At 49.5% G+C, this 19568-nt stretch overlaps 1 long non-coding RNA gene and 1 pseudogene across 2 annotated transcripts in view; one reads left to right on the top strand and one right to left on the bottom strand.

Moving 5' to 3' along the window:
• LOC146172463 (uncharacterized) overlaps positions 1-19568 on the top strand; it is a 122420-nt gene that overhangs the window by 82725 nt on the left and 20127 nt on the right. The window contains exon 5 of one of the 2 annotated variants that reach the window (XR_014702474.1): positions 18484-18586. This is a non-coding gene — a long non-coding RNA (uncharacterized LOC146172463). Of the gene's footprint in view, positions 1-5549; positions 5697-18483; positions 18587-19568 lie in introns of those variants that run through there. The other variant, XR_014702475.1, reaches the window with a different exon arrangement.
• On the bottom strand, positions 6062-11871 carry LOC146172464 (SOSS complex subunit B1 pseudogene; annotated as a pseudogene).

The following is a 19568-nucleotide window of genomic DNA, read 5'->3' as shown; positions in this document are numbered from 1 at the left end:
TTGCCTATATTCAAGACGTGCTTTCGTTGTGCCGCAAGGTGAACAGCTCCATGCCAGAAAGTGACAAGATATGGCATATCCTCACGTGTATAGCAGATGCTGCATTGAACATCCTCTTCTGCACGGATTGCTCTACCGTCAACTCGTTACTTCCAGTCTGTCGAAAATTTGAGCAGGCTAAACACCGTCTCATACATCGCTTTGAGCGTCTTCTGAACACGGCGGCTACGTCATCCTGCGCTGACCTGGTGCCTTTGCAACAGCCTTCTCATGCAGCGATCATCACTCGGATCATCCGGAGAGAACTCAAGGTCTTGGCTCCTGCAACTCACGTCTCCGCTGCCCGACACCATGGCCATGATACAGGCCGTTGTTCGCCACGAACTTGCCAACGCCGGCCTCTCCTCCAGCCCCATGCTGCCACCGTCACCGCGCCCTGTTCCTGTAGTGGCTGCTGCTACCGCCGGCCAGGCTTCCCCATTTCACTACTTTAGCTGTAATCCTACAGAGTGGCATACCTCAGACGGCAGGCAAATTTGCTTCATTTGCTGTCACGCCGGCCACACATCGCGATATTGCCGTAGCTGCATCTTCTTAGCTCCTCGCTCTTATTACAACGCAACCGTCGATACTACAGTGGACCTCGACGCTTCCCTGCCCAACCATAGGAGCCCTGCCCCGCCTATGAGGGACCTGGACATTATCTTCCTCAAACAGATCAGCCTCGCAATGGAACCGTCACCACTGCCCGTCACTCCAGCCTATCTCCTTCCCCACTGGCTCATTGATCCTGTTAACCGGTGTCTCGTCACAGCTCCTCCCCATCGTACGCCGACACCTACTCAGGAAACTAACGAGTGCAGCGCCCGGGAGTGACGCTGCATTACCGACCCGGACTATCAACTCGGAACTGACCCCCACACCCAGACGTAACCTCATTGACATTCTTGTGGATGGAGTCTCTGTTTCTGCCCTTATTGACACTGGAGCCCATATTTCAATCCTTAGTTCGTCGTTCCGCCAGCGCCTCAAAAACGTTGTTACGCCCGCTAACACTTCTACAGTTCGTGTTGCTTATGGAAACACTGCTACCATCATCGGAATGTACACTGCGTGCGTCACCATCGCCGGCCACCATGTCCTTGTGCTCTTCGCCGTCCTTACTATTGTCCTCAAGACATGATTTTAGGCCTTGACTTTTTAACACCCCATTCCGCTCTCATTGATTGTTCCTCCGGACTTCTGCACCTAGCCCTGCCCCATTGTGTTCACAACCCCAGTGCTGACCATTGCCAGCCTCGCCTCCGCTCCAGTACATTTACTCGCCTATCTCCCGAGGTATGCGGGAGATAGGTATATCTCAGTATGCGTGCCCATGTCACCTTTTTACTCCCTTCCCGACGGCGACTATGTTGTCAACCCCATCACCGGCATCTCTCTACAGCGCAACATCGTCCTACCTCATAACATTGTACATGTCTAGAATAACTTCAACTACATCCCCGTACTCAACTTCAGCATGTCTTCGCAAGTTCTCCTGGATGGCATTTTCCTTGCCGAGCTCTTACCTTTGTCCAGCTTTACTACTTCTGCAGTGCTATCCGACATCACGCCGAGGTACCTGCACAACCTGTCCCGGCACATAGTCCGGAGGACTGCATCTCAGCCATGGTGGCCTCTGACCTACGCCCCGAATGTGCCAGAGCCTTTGCCGGCCTTTTGCAGTCACACAGCGACATTTTTGATTTCAGTCACGGATCCCCGGGCCAAGCGTCCGTCGTCACACATCGCATCAATACTCGAGATGCCCGCCCTATTCACCAGTGGCCTTAGAATCGCTCTTTCCGAACGCTGAATCATTGAGGAAGTGAAGAAAATGTTGGCTAGCAACATTATTGAGCCGTCGAGCAGCCCTTGGGTGTCTCCGGTAGTACTCGTAAAAAAGAAAGACAACAGCTGGAGGTTTTGCGTAAATTATCGGCATCTAAACAAGATAACAAAGACGTGACCCTCTTCCTAGGATCCCTGCCGGGGTGGCGCAGTGGTTACGGCGCTTGACTACTGTTCCCAAGGACGCGGGATTGAATCCCGGCCTCGGCGGCCGCTTTTCGATGGAGGCAAAAAGCAATGCGTCTGTGTGCTGTGCGATGTCAGTGCACGCTAAAGAACCCCAGGTGGTCGAAATTTCCGGAGTCCTCCACTACGGCGTCTCTCATAGCCTGAGTCACTTTGGGACGTTAAACCCCACAAACCAAACCAAACCATCTTCCTAGGATCGATGACGCCCTTGACTGCCTGCATGGTGCCAACTACTCCATCGATCTCTGTTCTGGATATTCGCAGATCTCCGTTGACGAAAGCGATCGTGAAAAGACGGCTTTTGTCACCCCAGATGGATTCTACTAATTTAAGGTGATGCCTTTCGGCTTATGTAATGTCCCTGCGACCTTCGGGCGCATGATGGACTCCTTACTACATGGGTTATGGACCACATGTCTGTGCTACCTCGAGGACGTCATCATATTTTCATCAACCTTTGAGGGCCACCTCCATCATGTTTCGGCTATTGGCATCTTCCAATGAGCTGGCCTTCAGTGTAGCTCGTGGGTCTGGTGAAGATGACATTCGAGTACTGTTGGCTGGTGCCTGGTTGACGCTGCTGTGCTTCTATGTGCTGTGTCATCTTGAACTAATCTCTTGGCCTTACCTTGCTACGTATCATATTCTGCAGTGCATTTTCTTTTTAAGCTGGCACATGGCAAGTATGTTATTCATGCAGACTTTTTTGTACTGAGCGCGCGGCTGCTACCCGGCTAACCGCAAGACGAGGCGCGATATATTACTTTCACGCCAATGCATGGCTGAGCTGCCACAATAGAACCAATACGCACGTGAGTTGAGTACTCAAAAAATATATGGAAGCACTGCTTGAGAGTAGTATGCGACAAAAAGCAGGAATAACCACGCCAGCAAAGGCCAGTGCAAAAGTGATCGGTGAGCTGTGCTGCCAAGCGCGTGCGTGCAGCCATATCGTATTGGATTGGCTTGAGCTTTTTGCCGGGGTGAACGAGTCGCATGCTCTGAAGCTCGGAGCTTTGGGATCATACCAGTTGGGAAGCTCCGCTCAAAAAGTGACTATTTTTTTGTATGCATTTTTCAGGTGCTTATGAATTTTTGCACCATTTAGAAACAGTCAATAGAGGATTTCTGCTGTTGCCATTATTGCCTTTTAGAAATCACTTTTTAGTGCATATTAGTACTAGCCGCAATCACGGATTTCACTTATGTCTGTCTGAAGCTGCTCACTCTTTCTATCTTTAGTGAATGTGAAATGGAAAAAAGAAAGTGGGGGACAGGCACAGCTCAGCATTGAGAAGGCAGAGCGGCCACAGAGCTACAGCAGAAGCCGCTCTCTCTCTCTCCATCCGCCTCTCCGTGAACTTGAAGAGGAGGAAGGGAAAGTGGCGACGCCTGTATAACACGACTTAATACTGAGGGGGCGGAGCAGCCGCATAGATGCACCCAGTGAGAGAATAAAACAGTTAAAAGAGGGGTGTGTTTGTTGCAGTCGTGGCAGCTGTCACTGGGCAGTGTTGCACAGGCGTTGCTGCTCCGCAGTGAGCAGTCGTGTGTCGTGCTCGTGTCCTCCACTTCGGCATCTCACCCCTCTAATCAGTCACTCCTTAGCCGTCATGGACAGTATACATTCACTCGCGTTGCTTCCTGTATCTTGGCTCGGAGCTGCTCGCAGCGTCGTAAAGCAGCATGTGCTCACCTCCGCCTTCAAGTTCATTTCCCTCTCTCCCCCTATAATCCCACCCCATACCTTTCGGCTTCAAAGCAGTGTATTGTAAAGGGGTACATTGTGCCTGTTTTCACTCATTTCTGAAGATGGTGTAAAGAAAGCTGAGTATGCGGCTGTGCCACGTGTTTGCTTCGCTTTGCAATGAATAAAGTAGGGCCATCGAGCACTGCAGCACAGGTTCCCAGTGCACAGTGTGCTGAAGTACAATGGGATTGTGAGTCTACTGAATCTGATATTGCAGCTAAATAGTGCTAGAACCTAGAAGCACAAAAAAAGGAAATGTGCCGAGCATGCTCAGGAAATTGCTCGACAGTGAACGTCGTCGTGAAATGGATACCGAAGTGAAGAGGAACAAACGTGCGATAAAAACTCAAGGACAACGGGATGCACGACTGCAAGCGATGGAAAGGTATAGCAGGGATAAGTAGTGCTACGCACCTTTGCATTTGATTACACGTGCAAATCGGCCATAATTTTTTTTTTTGCATCTTTATTATTTTGCATTTTTATTAGATATTGTAATCAAGTTTGACATTCAGGTGTATTTCTTCCAACTGTTTTCAAAAATGTAATTTGTTTCAGTCTGTCTTAATTCTCATACTATGGAAACATAACTGGTGCCTAATTAGGCAATTTCTTACAGGTCGTTAAGACCATTACCATCAATATTATTTTGTTCTGATCAAAATGTAGCTGTAGCCAAATGGCCTGCCATGTGGAGCTATGCTATATATATTGTCAGTGAGATGCATTTTTATATAAAAATTTTCTATTATGCCAATACCCCATAATTTTAATCAAAGCGGCGGCATTGTGGTAGAGAATCCACCTGATATTCGGGAGGTACAAGGTTCGATCCCCTCTGCCGTCGGGCACCCACCGGTTTTCATTGGCTACAAGCTTTCCCCTGGCCTGGTGCTCTGCTCTTGTAGGGTGAAATTCTTGGGAAAGGGGTCATGACCTGAATAATAGCGCCAATGGGACAGTGATTCGATTCGCCATGGGGCGACCAGAAGCCCATATGTGGCCTTTTTTTTATCATTGCTGCTGACTGCTGTGGTACCCAAGGCTCAGAGTGAGAACCAAGATGAACATGAACCACCTTTGCAGGCTGCGTGTTTGTTTGAAACTGGGTTTGGCCCACCAGGGGCGCAGCGGGGTTTACGGAGCTTCTCCCAAGCACACACCCCTAAAAAAGCTGAGCACCAGGCCGAGGGATGTTTGTACCCATTTTTACCGGTGGGTGTCCGGCGCTGGGCTTTGAACTAACCACCTCCCACAGCTGAGACGGGCGCTCTAACCACTAGGCCAAAGTGTTAGCCTTGTGGTAGAGCATCTACCTCATATTCGGGAGGTACCGGGTTCAATCCCCGCTGCCGCTGAGTACCCACCAGTTTTCAATGGGTACAAGCTTTCTCCCGGCTTGGTGCTCGTCTCAGTGGGGTGAAATTCTTGGGAAAGGGGTCATAGGTCCCAAATAGCTGTGCCAATGGCCAGTGTTCCATTCCGCCATCGGACAACAATAAGTTCGCTTAGCACGGCAAAAGCCCATTATGTGGCTCTTCTTTACTCTACGGCAACGAATCGGGCTCAACTTCAAGGGGATTTACTCAGCTATTCGTAATCTGGGTCGGCCTCACTGAGGGGGGTTACATCGGGGACACGAACAGTGACTGCACATATGCACCAGTTTCTACACAGTGTTTCCACAAGCCATAGCCGCATCTGAAGAGCCTCCTCCCAGGCACTCCCCCTGAAGAACCTGGCTGCAAGGTCTGAGGAAGCCTGTATCAATTTTTAGCCGTTGGCCAGCGGCAGATTCGAACCATCCACCTCCTGCAACCGAGGCAGGTGACCAAACCATTGGGCCACGACTAGGATCTGAGGCTGAGGGCGCTGCAGAGGTAGGCTATGGACTATTTCTCTCACCCGGGGTTCTCTAGCGTGCACTGACATTGCACTGTAAATGGCCAACTGTATTTCCCGCCATCGAAATGCAGCCAGGATTGATTACGAATGACTACAGATTTACTGATCAACCTCCTGTATCAAAGGCGATTGTCGTCATCATCCCCCGCCCCTCTGATCCTATCTTCCTTTTTTTTTGTTTGCTAACAAATGTCCAACAGCTTTTGTGGTCAAGATAATTTCTGGGGAGAACCCTGAGCATAATGGTTTAAAAGGTGCTGTAGTTAAGCACTGCTTCCGTCTAAAACAGCGCACATACCTCTCTCTGGTTAAGCCTTGATGCCACTGTCATGCGCAACACGCGCAGGGAGCTTTTTGGGGCATACCTTTGTGGCCCCGTCCTCATGGACCCCAGCCGACTACACCAGGGTGACCATTGCTTGGTGTTGGAATGGGCAAGGCTGCGCCACCCATGGGACCGGTACTGGCCACATTTGCCTCTGAAGTTGGCGATCACCCCCATTCAACATTGACATTCAGTCTCAACTGCAACTGCTGCATGAACTCTAGGTTCACTCATGAATGGTGCTTCACTGAGTGGCAGGAAAAACCAATCTGAATGTTGCAGACTTCTTCGTACAGAGTAAGGCAGCCTTTCTACAGTGATGCATAACCTTTGGTAAGCTTGCAAATATCACCTTGCTGAATGCGTGTGCCCGGTTCATCCCAGACAAACATTTATCGACCCGGATCGGTCTGCCACCTTGCATGTCAGAACTTCGTGTCCTTTGGTCGCATTGGGCCGGCCTATTTCCAAGACAGTAAATGTAATACTGAAGTTTTTCATGCCTGGCTTCAAATCTCGTTTTGTAGACTCGATGATGAGTGAGTGAATAAACTTATGAAATGCTTGGGGATCTTTTTCTTCGCCTCTTCAGCTGAGGCTGACGAGCGGTTGGCACCCCCAGTCCAGGGCACCACTGGCTTTCCCCAGCTTCCGAGTCCTTGTGACCAAGTAGAGCTGAGCCTCCTGGTCAGTGCTGGCCAGGAAAGCCTCCCACTGCCTTTCATTTTGGTTTGGAATGGTTTGTATTTGATGTGCACAGCATTCCCACGTTATGTGGTACAGGGCAGGGGTCCTCCCGCACCATGGGCATTCATCTCTGAATGTCATGCTATCTTGTGTAATATGTGTAAATAATGAAGGTGCCCGTCTGTAGCCGCCTCAGAACCGTAGCCTCATTTTTTATGTGGCTCTGGATATACTTCCCGCAAGCCTCTGTAGTGCCACACTATTATGGTGTTGTTGGGATCAAGTGGAATCGGGTCCTCTGACGCGAGGCTGTTAGGTGCACGGTAGGTTTTATGTCCTCTAGCCACCCTGTCTGCGTAAAAATTTCCAGTGATCCCTGCGTGCCCCAGAATCCACACTAGTGTTTGCATGTCTCGCTTGTGGAAGTCGGGATTTGGTGTGCTGTCTTGGATATCTTGCCCCGTTGAAAATTTCTGCATGCGGATTGAGAATCTGACTATCGTCACTCTCCCCCGTTTCTCTTTCCTGCCTAATGGCCAGTGCGTTATAGCCATTTCTGCCTCGGTGACCATACAGTTTTGGATTGAGACGCTAACTACCTCGTGGCCCTCGCAGTCCGTGACTGTGGTTACCGCCCTCTTTGATGCATCAGTGAACCTTGACGTGACTTGTTGGCCCAATGTTTTCTCATCATACTCTGTGCTCGTCTGCCTCCTTCCCGGATGTAGGTGGGGGTCTATGTTTCTTGGTATGGGCCGAACTCCGCACCAAATTCTGGCTTCCCACGATACCTCTGTTGTCCTGTTATAAGCCTGTAGGTAAGTGCTTTACCTCAGCCTTTCCAGCACCCATCTTCCCGTCCTTGTTTGCAGAAGTCTGTTTAGATGCGACTTGATCTGGGCTTCTGCCAATTGTATTTGTATTGTGTTAACCCAGGGCTGCCAGCTTGTGGTTTGGTGTGTTCATGGGGAGCTTGAGTGTGGTCTTGACTGCCATTTTGATGATGGCGTCCGCTCTGTCTTCCTCTCCTTTGGTCATGTTTTTATGGGGTGTAGTTCAGCTTGAGGTTGCAGAGAGCGGATGCGGGAAACAAGGCTTTCACACAACAGGCCTTTCCTGCAGGCAGCAGCCGACACTGCTCGAACGTTGTCGTCGTCTTCACCACAAACTACCGAGCTTCTTCTTTTTCCTTATGCGCATATCAGCACATGCATCGCCTAACGTAACACTACCCCTCCGGCTGAAAAGCACCGTTCCGGTGCATACTAGCTTCCAAACCCGGGTCTGTGTAGTACGGCTTTAAGCGTGCAACATGGACCATTTTGGTGCGAGGTGTACAGGTATGGTGTGCGGGATGCAAGGGTGCAATTTCGTATGTCGCTTGAGTCACTTGTCGTAAAACACAGTAGGGTCCTGTATAACGGGGCAAACGTTTTTCCGAGAGGCCAACGCGGCGAGCTGGGGTCCAAAGCAGCACAAGAGACCCGCAAGAATAATGGCTGTTGCAATGCCAGAAATCATAGCGAAGTTTCTGGGAGTGCTGGGAGGCTGAGAGTCGGCTGCGAGCAACAACGCGGGCAGCATCAGCTTGGACTAGGGCATCACTAGCATGAGCTGGCAGTGGTGACAGAAGGAAGCAGGCTGTGGGTGTTGACCAAATGTCCTAGGACCTAGAGTTCCCGCCGACCAAAGCTACACTTTTTGGAGTTCAACTGAAGGCCAGCTCTTCGGAAGACGCCAAGAATAGCTGAAACACGATGGAGATGGCCCTCAAAGGTTGATGAAAATATGATGACGCCGAGGTAGCACAGACATGTGGTCCATTTGAGCCCGCGTAGTAAGGAGTCCATCATGCGCTCGAAAGTCGCAGGGGCATTACATAAGCCGAAAGGCATCACCTTGATTTGATAGAGGCCTTTCGGGGTGACAAAAGCCGTCTTTTCACGATCTCTTTCGTCAACAGAGATCTGCCAATATCCAGAACGGAGGTCATTGGAGGAGAAGTATTTGGCACCATGCAGGCAGTCGAGAGCGCCATCAATTCTTGGAAGAGGGCACACGTCTTTTTTTTTTTATCTTGTTAGGTGTCAATAATCTATGCAAGACCTCCAGCTGTTGTCTTTCTTTTTGAGGAGTACTACTGGAGATGCCCAGAGGCTGCTTGACAGCTAAATAATGTCGCTGGCCAACATTTTCTTCACTTCTTCCTGAATGATTGGCGTTCGGAAAGAGCAACTCTGTAAGGCCGTCGGTGAATAGGGCAGGCATCTTATCGATGCGATGTGTGACGACGGACGTTTGGCCCAGGGATCCATAACCGAAATCAAAAATGTCGCCGTATGACTGCAGAGGGCCGGCAAGGGCACTGGCATATTCGGAACGCAGGTCAGAGGCAACCATGGCTGAGATGCGGTCCTGCGGACCATGTGACGGGACTGGTTGGGCAGGTACCTCAGCGTGACGGTCGGACAGCACTGATGATATAGTAAAGCTGGACAAAGGTGACAGCTCGGCAAGAAAAATTCCCTCCGGGAGAACTTGTGAAGACGTGCTGAAGTTGAGTACGGGAATGTAGGTGAGGTGTTTTGCGACAAGTACAATGTTATGAGGTAAGACAATATTGCGCTGTAGAGTGACTTTGGTGATGGGGGTTGACAACGTAGTCGCCGTCAGGAAGGGAAGGAAAAGGTCACATGGGCACGTATACTGCTGCCTCAGGAGGTAGGCGAGTAAATGTACTGGAGCGGAGGTGAGACTGGGAATGGTCAGCACTAGGGTTGTGAACACAATGGGGCAAGGCTAGGCGCAGAAGTCCGAAGGAACAGTCAGTAAGAGTGGAATGGGCTGTTAAAACATTTAGGCCTAAAATGACGTCTTGCGGACAAGTAGTAAAAACGGCGGAGCACAGGGATGTGGTGGCCGGTGATGCTAATGCGCGCAGTGCACATTCCGATGATGGTAGCAGTGTTGCCATCAGCAAAACGAACTGTAGAGGTGTTAGCGGGCGGAAGAACATTTTTGAGGCGTTGGCGGAACGAAGAACTAAGGACTGAAATATGGGCTTCAGTGTCAATGAGAGTGGGAACAGGGACTCTATCTACGAGGACATTGATCAGGTTGCGGCGTGGTGTGATGGCCGAAACACAGTTGGCTGTGCGGGTTGGTAGCGCAGTGTCACGTCCAGCTGCTGCTTTGCCTAGTTTCTCGAGTAGGGGCCTTGGTACGTTGAGGATTGCCTAGTTTCCCTAGTAGGGGTCTTGGTACGTTGGGGACAAGCTGCAGCGAGGAGTAGGTGATCGGGAATGCTGGGCTTTAGGTGATGGCGAACGGCTAGGACGACGGGCTTGCTCAATGTTCTCAGTACGAAGCTGTGCTGGAGTGACAGAAACGCGCCGTGGGGCATAGTAGTCATGGCGGACAGGACTGTAATAGGGGCGAGAGGGGGGAGCCGGGCGGCTGTGGCAATAGCGGGACGTATGGCCAGCCCAACAGCAGACGAAGCAAATAGGCCTATCGTCAGATGTGCCACTCTGCAGGATTGCAGGTAGGGTAGCGCGGTGTGTAGGCCTGTCTTGTGGCAGCAGCAACCATTGGTATTGGCTGTGGTGCAGGGGGTGGCGTGGTAGGATTGGAGATGAGGCCCACATTCGCGAATTCTTGGCGGACAGCAGTCTCTATCATAGCTATTGTTGGCTCTGGAGGAGGGGATGTAAGTGTAACAGAAGTCAAGGCCTCGATTTCTCTGCGGACGATGGTAGTGAGGTTGTTCTGACTTGAAGGCTGCAGCAAAGTGGGTAGATTGTCACATGAGGATGTAGTTGCCGTTTGGGAAGGCGCTTAAACCGATGGATGATGCAGCGCTGCTTCGCCTGTTCGAAACGGCGACAAACTTGCGGGACTGAGTCCACCGTAGAGCAGTCTTTGCAGAGAAGTATGTTGAATGCGTCATCAGCGATACCCTTAAAGGGACACTAAAGAGAGAAAGGAAGTGGGTTTGCATCGATAGAATGCCAGTTCCTGATTACAAAAAGACCACTCTTACTGAAAACAGAGCTGTTATAAGGTAGTAAAGAAGAATAACAGAAATACAGGTATCGCCACCACAGCCAAACGGCCGAGGCTCGCAACCAAATCGCGTGACGCGCTAGGGATCCCGGAGGCTGACAAATGCGAATTACGTTGTATGTTTGAATGCGGTAGTACGTTTTTTCTCAAACATGATAACACGCTTTTATCATACGTAAACGACGGCGAAAAGACAACGTAAACGTTGCAAGACAAATACAAAAATATACTTGGAGGCGCCACAGGCGCCCACTTCAGTTTTGGTTATGTTTCGGCTCGGGCATTTCGTGCGCACTCGGATAGTTTGTTTGAACCTGCAGCGCCTGAATTACGAGCTTGGAGCAGCAGATGCACCTTGATGGTTCCCATTTCAGCATTCGGAGGCACGAACGAGCGAAATCCGCTACCGCCGACACACTCCTTCGTTCACACTTCTGCGCTAACATATCGCCACCGTTGCCGCTTCGACTGCGAGCTGACCGCTTGACTGCAGCTACGTACGCCACGAAAAGCATACAAATGCTAAGTACCGAAGGAAAACCGCATTATCATTCAATTGTTCACTAAATCATGGCACATCTGACCAACATATACTGCGTCAACAAGACCTTCAACGTGCTATTTGCAGGCGTCGTAAACAAAAGGGGCATACTTGCCGCTCATACCAAGGAGAGCGTCGATATATTGCGCTCGTCGCCCTGCAAAAAAAAGGGCCTCGGGTAAAAAGTAAAAACTAAAAATAATGAAGCACCAGAAATACATTACAAAAGGTTAAAAGAAATTCAATTTGTAAAAAAAAAAAAAAAAATGACCAGAGGCGGTAAGATTCGAACTCGCTACTGCTTGCTCCGTAACGTTCGGCGCTAACCGCTCGTCTACGCCGCACCAGAAGAATCTTGGAAATATTTCTAATTTTTATGTCATGGCCCCATTTACAATAAAGTGTTTCTGCTGCCGGTTTAAAAATTACAACTTCATCATCGGCGCATGCTGCCTGCTCTCACGTCTTGCAACTAATGTTCTGGATGCCTATGCGCACTATATTGTGCACTGGATCCATTTTAACATGTGGAATTTCACAGCGCTGGCAAATGTAGTGGCGCCGGCACTTCGGTCCTGTTCTGCTACCGTGGAGGTAATTTTCGCTGAACACGGAGCTGTAGCACAAACCTTGAAGGAAAAAAGTGCGACGAAGCTTCAAAACTGACAAGCGCAGCAGCGAGGACACTATTTTGCTGGTAACTAAATCTTATTTGTATGTAAACATGTCAGGAAGCGTTGCGATGACCGAGGGCTCGATTTGTTTATACACAGTGCAAGAAGGAGCGCAAAAGCTTGAGAAACATGTAAAGTATTGTGCATTACAAGCGCTCTATGTTTTTTTTTTCTTCCTTTATGGACCCATCGCTCGGTAAATTACTCTATCGTTTTAACGCGGTAGCGTTAAGGAGCTCGTGTTATTTATTTCGGCTGAGGCCGTCATTGCGAGTACGCTGTTGCCAAGTTGGCCCTTGAGGGATGCGACGCCACGGGCCGCGCCGGCTCGCTAGCTATCACGGAGTCTCCGCTTACGTCATAGTGTGCCTCGCTCAACGCCAACTACGTAGTTGGAGGCCACAGTTTGAATTCGACCGGCGGGAACAAGAAAAAACCTCAACTACTTATCGCAATATCTCAGTAATTATTCGATTTTTTGCTGCTGGATATGCGGCGACAGTGTCACCAAATGTAGTTCATTAGATTTTCATACCATCTTTGGCTGTCTTTAGTGTCCCTTTAAGTATATGGCCCGCTTTATCATCTTCGGTCATGGAGGTGTTCACCTTTAGACACAGGGCGAGGACGTCCTGTATGTAGGTGAGGTATGATTCGGTTGACGATTGAGCATGAGTAGACAGGTCTTTTTTGGCTGCTAGAGCTCGCCCAATCGGCTTGCCGAACAAGTCCTGAAGTTTTTGTTTGCAGATGTCCCAAGTAGGCATCTGCTGTTCGTGGTTGGTAAACTCGGTCTTTGCCGTTCCCGCTAGGTAGAAGATGATGTTGGCAAGCATTATGCTAGAATCCCACCGGTTGTTCTTGCTGCACCTTTCGTATTCATCGAGCCAATCTTCAACATCTGTCTTGTCTTCGCCATTAAAAATAGGTGGATGGCAGATTTTGGTTAAGACCATGGGGGCAGGTGGAGTTTGCGTAGTGGGTGATGAGTCCTGGGATGCCATGCTTACTGGGGCAGCCGGTTGGGTGAGCTCGGGGAGATGGCGTCCACTGCACAAATCCAGGTTTCTGCCGTGGAAATGCGAGTAGCTTTGGCAAGGGGATTGAAAGCGCCTCCACCGAGATGTTACGAGGTGTAGTTCAGCTTGAGGTTGCAGAGAGCCGATGTAGGAGACTGCTTTCACACCACAGGCCTTTCCTGCAGGCACCAGCCGACACTGCTCGAACGTCGTCGTCTTCGCCACAAATTACAGAGATTCTTCTTTTTTCTTAGGCCCTTATCAGCTCATGCATCGCCTAACATAACAATATTAAAGTAGGGTAGCGCATACGCTACTCTGTTAATCACAAGACTCCGGACCAGTTTCGGAGTGTCCGGCTTCGTCATTCCCATCTTTTTGCTGGTCACCCACGCTATCATTCTGGCAACCTGCTGGGTCGCAGTTTCTAGCAAATTAAGTGTGTGTTGGCACTTTTGATTCGATTTCAGCCACATCCCCAGGATCCTCACGGTTGCTTTTCGGGCACGGTCTCTCCTTGTAGCCGGATCTCGAGCTTCTGGCCTTGGCCTGTGGGAACAGATTGGTTGCCTTTCACTCGCCAGAATCTGATCAGTTCTGATTTTTTTGATGAGCACTCCAAGCCCCTCTGCATTAGATATTCTTCTGTGACAGATGCTGCTTCTTTCAATTTCACTTCCTTCTGCCCGAGTGATCCTGTGGTCGTTCAGGACGTCATCTGCAACATAGTGTGCTGTATGCCCTCCATCTTCTCGAGTCGTCTGGCCAGGCCAATCATTGCCACGTTGAAGGGTGTGGGCGAAATGACTGCTCCTTGAGGCGTCCCTTAGTTGGGCAGGTGTCTGTTTTTATGTTGCCAATCTTGATTTTGGCCGTCCAGTTACTCGGAAAGCTTTGAACGCACTCATAGACTGGTTCCACAATTCGTGTCTGCCAGACTGTCCAAGATCCCCTTGTGACTAACATTATCAAATGCACCTTTAATGTCCACTGCCAAAACCACGTGTTCTGCCGAGCATGGGATAACTGTCAGGACCTCTTCTTTATTTCTGCAGGAGAACGTCCTAGGCTGATAGCTTTTCCCTGAAGCCAAACATGGTGTCTGGCATCTGAGCGCTCTCCTCCAAGCAATTTTGAAGTCTATTATTGACAACCCTCTCGAAAATCTTCCCCAGGCACAAAGTTAAAGAAATGAGCCTCAAATTTTTTTTGCAAATTTCTTTCCTGGTTTCGGGATCATTTTGACCACCAAGTGTTTCCACTGCGTTGGCACCTTTCTAGCTTCCCAATGCTTGTTCATGAAATCTTCCAGTGCCTTGATATTTCTGTTGCTCATGTTCTGAAATTATGGCATTAGTGATTTGTTGTCGCCAGTCGTAGTGTTTCAAGTGGCACTGGCTATTGCCACCCGGACTTCTTCCTCTGTGATCGGCCCGTCCATTTTCAGATTTGGGTCTTTGTATTCTGCGTTTGGAGATAGATCCTCTAGCTCTACTCCATAGCATTTGTCGTAGGTAGCCTTGATCACATCTTCCTTCGTGCCTAGGAATGTGTGTAGTAGCCACTCCAGTGACTTCTGACCCTTTTGCTTGGTCTTGGGGTTCATGATGGCTTTTAGGATTCACCGTGGCTTGGAAGTGCTGAGTGTCCCCTGCAGTGATTTGCAGAATTTTCCCCAGTTGGCTCCCGCTTGTTCAGCATACTTTGCAACCTTCTGTCTGATCTCGACTGTCTTCAGCCTAAGCTTTCGATGTGCCTCTGTTTCTTCCATCTTCCTAACAGTCCCTTTTTACCTTCCCACAGAGAGATTGGCGTCTATTTCTGGGGCCTCATTTGTGTTTGTCTATTGTGTAAATCTCTTCTTGTTTTCCCGGAGTACTCCGCAACAGCTATCAACATCCTAGATCTCGCCTTGGTTCTTCTCCTGCGCTTCTCTGAACTTGTGCCAGTTTGTAATCGTGGCTGCACCGATTTGACGCCTAATCTTGTACATGCGGATGGTTGTGCTCACTATATGGTGATCACTACCCAGATCGTTAAGCACGTTTATCTACTCAACATCGCCGAAGTTCTTGACCATTGTAAGGTCCGGGGTAGTGTCCTTGCTCACACTTTTGACCGTTCTCGTGGGCACTCTAATAATGCGGCTTTTCTTGTTCTCCCAGTTCGGGTCATTTGCATTAAAATCGCCTAATATAATTAGCCGATGTCCCAAGTTCAATGCTTCTTCGAGGAGCCTGTCAAAGTCGATCTTCCACTAGGAGGGGGGGCTGTATTGATTTAGAACTGAAGTGCCATTTCTTGTCACCCTTTTGGAACACCTCCACCAGATGGGGTGTTTCAATCCCTTTGCATTGGCCATAAGTCTTCTCCAATATTGTCTCCACCTTCCAGCTCTCGCCGTCGGCAGCAAAGACCACGTACCCACGAATTTAAGGGGAACTGCCTGCCTCCTTTAGGGCTATCAAAGCCGATGGTTCTGCTTGCGAGGTCAGCAGCTGTGACAGCATCCCCTTCTTGTATCTGATGCTCCTACAATTCCACTGCCAAATCTCTAGGCGGTCTTGCTTCGCCTTCTGGTGTCAAGTCATGATCGGACTCGGATTGCAAGTTGGTCAATCCGGGCCTGTGGTGTGGCTTCTCAGCCCTTTCTCTTACTGTGATAGCTGATGTTTTCTTCCTAATCAGTTTGGTGATCTCGATTTGCATCACCTGGAACTTTTACTTTATATAGGCTGTGACTTGCTCCATCGCTTTCTTCGGGATTTGCTCAATTATGTATGGGAACAGCTGTGCTAGCTTCTCCTTACTATCCTTCCTATGGCTTCGATAGTCTGATTTACTGATGGTGTGGATTTTTTGAACTTGTTTTGTGTAATGTTAGTGTGCTTCTGCATCTGATCTAATTGTTCCTAATGTGTTCTCCTTTCTAATTCCTTTTAGCTCGGCTAGAATTTCTGTTCTCTCCTCCTCCAGCTGTTTTTGGGAGGCCAATGCTGGCAAACTCACCTGATCAAGATCTTTTCTCTTTCTTCTCTAGACGCCTGGCTTGCTCTTCTGCACCAGTTTCTTGGGTTCCGCCTTAATCTGACCTGGACTGGGACTTGGACTGCTCACGCTATGTCTCCTCCTCCCCATCCAAGCTGAACTACCTCTGATGCTTCTTCATGATGCCCCTCATTTCTATGCGTCTCTGCCATGGCCCTGTGTTTTCTTTGGGATCTCCTTGAGCTTGCGTCGGGAGCCAGTGGCTCCAGTCTCGTGTGCTCCCCCACAGAGAGCGCATTGGGGTTTGCACTCGTCACTCTCCTCCAGATCTTGCTTGATGGATCTTCTGCATGGGCTGATAAATGTGTTCGGGCATACATCTGCTTAGTGTTCTGGCTTTTGGCAAGTGTGGAAAAATGCTTCGTTGGCTTGTACAGATCGCATGGAATCTGCCCCATAGTAGTACACTCACTCCAGTATGACTGGCCCCTCAATGACAATGAGGGCCGACTTGGACTTGCTCATTGCTCTGGCCACGATTATTTTCACACCCTGGGTCCTGACGAACAGGTTCTGCATTAATTCTTGCTCCGTTGACTCGGAGTTGATGCCGCGGGCCACCCCTTTGAAGTACTCTTCCGGTGTAGCCATGAAGGCGTCGACCGAGTGGTCTCTTCGAAATTCAAGCTATGGATGCTCATTATGCGCTCCGCTATCTGCATGTCTGGGGTGCTGTTGATTGATGTTGGATCCCGGTCGGAGATGGACCAACAAGTCTTTTAGACGAAAATCCTGTGGACCTCCACAGGCTTGCACTATAGCGCTAGCCACTTGGGGTATCATCAAGTTGTTCACCACCAGGCCCTGCTGGGGTCTGAAGATTATCTATGCATCATTCATCGGCAGTAGTCTGACGCGCCTGAGTCGCCCCTCTGCCTTTAATATGCTTTGAATTTCACGCTCCCTCCCCACCGGGTCCATAGTGCCCACTTGGAGCAGGCGCGCTATCTGCGCCGTGACCTTGGCTGAAGTTCTGCATGGTGGTGCTACCTCCGCAGCCTTCCCGGCTGGTTTCCACGCCACTTGCCTTCTTGGAGTCATGTACTGCCGTAAGGGCCATCTTGGCTGGCAACACCGTCGTCGCCGTCTTGCCCACTTGAGTGTTTCCTGTCGTATTCTCAGTAATCTTGCCCTGCCGCTCCTGTCTTTTTGCTTTTTTCTGCCATAGTCTCGAAACTACGATCGTCCACTTGCCTTGAAAGGTGCTGTCCATGGAATTTGTATCTTTGGCCTTACTGGTCTTGGCAGCCGGCATCCCGCCTTTTTCCCTGTCAGATGGAGATAGGTTCGGGCACAGTGTAGTGTCCGTCGATAAATCGTGGCCTTGGGTACCGTCCATTCTTGATCCAAATGTTGGCCTAGATGTACATCATATCTAGATCCTCACCTCCACTGTAGCTGCCGCCGCCTGCCGGTGCTCAGTCTCGCTCCTCCGCCGCCATGCTAAGCCTAACACTGGCGTAGTCGATGAAATTGTGGCTATAATTGAAAAAGCAGTGGTCCGTTCATCAAAAGCTTAATATTATCAGACTCCTGTCATCTCTGATCTTTGCTTGGTAATTTGGAGGTGGTCTGATGGAAGTTGGGATTGCTACGGACCCTTTTGTCGGGAGCCGATGTGGACATGTCCGACCTATGAGTTGCCAAAAGAGCCAGCCTCCGTTGACTCCATAACTTCCAGCCTTTCCAGAAGCCTGCTCATCACGAAGGTTAACTGCGTAAAATGCCAGCAAGCGCAGACATCAGGTTTACACTGCACACGTGCTTGAGTGCGTATGTAGGTACTTACGGTCCTACCGCCACAGAAATGCTTAAACTGTCAGCCTGACATCAATCAAAATTTGATATGTACCTAGCACCATAAAAATAGCATAGCTGCACAGTTCAATTCTCCTTCCTCGAATTCAGGAGTATAAAACTTAATAGAATTATGCCGCAATAAGATAATGAAAACTTCCGTAAGGTAAGTCATGTTGGCAAAAAATATAAACTTGGAAAATTGCATTTGAGGTTTTGGCACTGACTGCAGAAAATTTTAGGCAGAATATTCAGCTGGAAATTTTATTTGAATGTTCATTATCTGTCCCTCTGCAAAACACCTATTCCATCCAAGGAAACGTTTTAAAGAACGTTGAATATCGGTGCATGGTGAAATTGCAAAAGATATTTTCATGAAGGTATGGGTTGAACTCTTTTTGACTGACGAGAGCACAGGGCTAGGTGTGCCCAGTTGCAAGCACAGTATTTTAGCCCTGAAAGTTTCTTGAGGGAACTAGCAGTCTGGAGCCAAGGAGGTCCGAGTCCCACCATGAAACACTTGTGTGGCCCTGAAAAGGTCCTTTGTGACAATCAAGTGGTTGACCGCTCACGTCTTCGTGATCTCCTTGCAGGTTCTGCGCTTCGTGTGTGCAAGCCAACACTTTCATGTCCACAGTCACGAACTCAGTACTGGCATCACCTTCCACGCTGACACCGAGGTGAAACTCGTGTTGGGTAGGTGACTTCTCTGTCAACGGATTTTGCACTGGTCACTTAAGACATTTTGCCGGCTCCGCCATAGGGTAGTATGTAGCGGCAGTATCAACACGAGGTGTACCATGATCCAGGGTGCAATTCGTGCTGTAATTTGAACTGGCGGTGTCTTCATTGGGCAATGTGGTTGATGTTCCCTGCACATCTAACAAGTCTGGCACCGGCTGTAACACAGGTCCCGACGGCACGCTTGTGGCCAACGTCTTCTGGTCTTTATTCCATGCCCGTTCCTGACGGCTTCCAAAGGCTCGTTTTATGCACGGTTACATTCTGCTGTTTTCTGGCATCTCGATCTCAAAGAAAAACTGCACAAAGCGATGAATCGAGAAACACGAGCATAAATGTATGTGTGCATGAAGCGCCAGCTATGGCGGCGAACGCCAAATAAAATGGCATGCTGATCGCACCAGCGAATGGGAGACATGGAACGGCACACTTGAAAAGCGTGCCAAATGTCACTGTCAGCCAGAGCAGCCAACGTAGGTCAGAAGGTAGGTTTAATCACTGTGACACGGCACAGAGACGTGGCAAAGCTGCCAGGAACTCAAGAAAGACAAAACACCGGAGTCACTAGCATGGCTAAGGCCAGCTAAAGCGTCCGGTACTGCAGTATGGCCACATGACAGCACTACGAAATTAATTAGGAATACGGCATTACTCCCCTCCTTGAAAGGCGCCTGCCTCGGCGCTAACAACTGGGGAACCGAGCAATAAGGAACAACGGTAGTGTTAGGTGGCTGGGGGGGAAAGAACCGAATGAGCAACTAATGGGTGTGATAAGCCTTCATTCAAACGACATGTACCACTTTGGACGTTTGCCGTCGAGAGGAACAAACAGCTCCCTGGGGATGAACTTCATAATTCACTTCTCTGAGTTGGCGGACCACCTCATACGGGCCAAAATTTCCATGAAGTAGCTCTTCAGACCGCCCTCGTATGGATT

This window comes from Amblyomma maculatum, unplaced genomic scaffold, assembly GCF_055883805.1.
Source record: "Amblyomma maculatum isolate TAMU_Amacu unplaced genomic scaffold, ASM5588380v1 scaffold_13, whole genome shotgun sequence".
Lineage (NCBI taxonomy): Eukaryota > Metazoa > Arthropoda > Arachnida > Ixodida > Ixodidae > Amblyomma > Amblyomma maculatum.
Note: the sequence above shows the minus strand (reverse complement) of the source record. Positions and strands in the feature narration are given on the sequence as shown.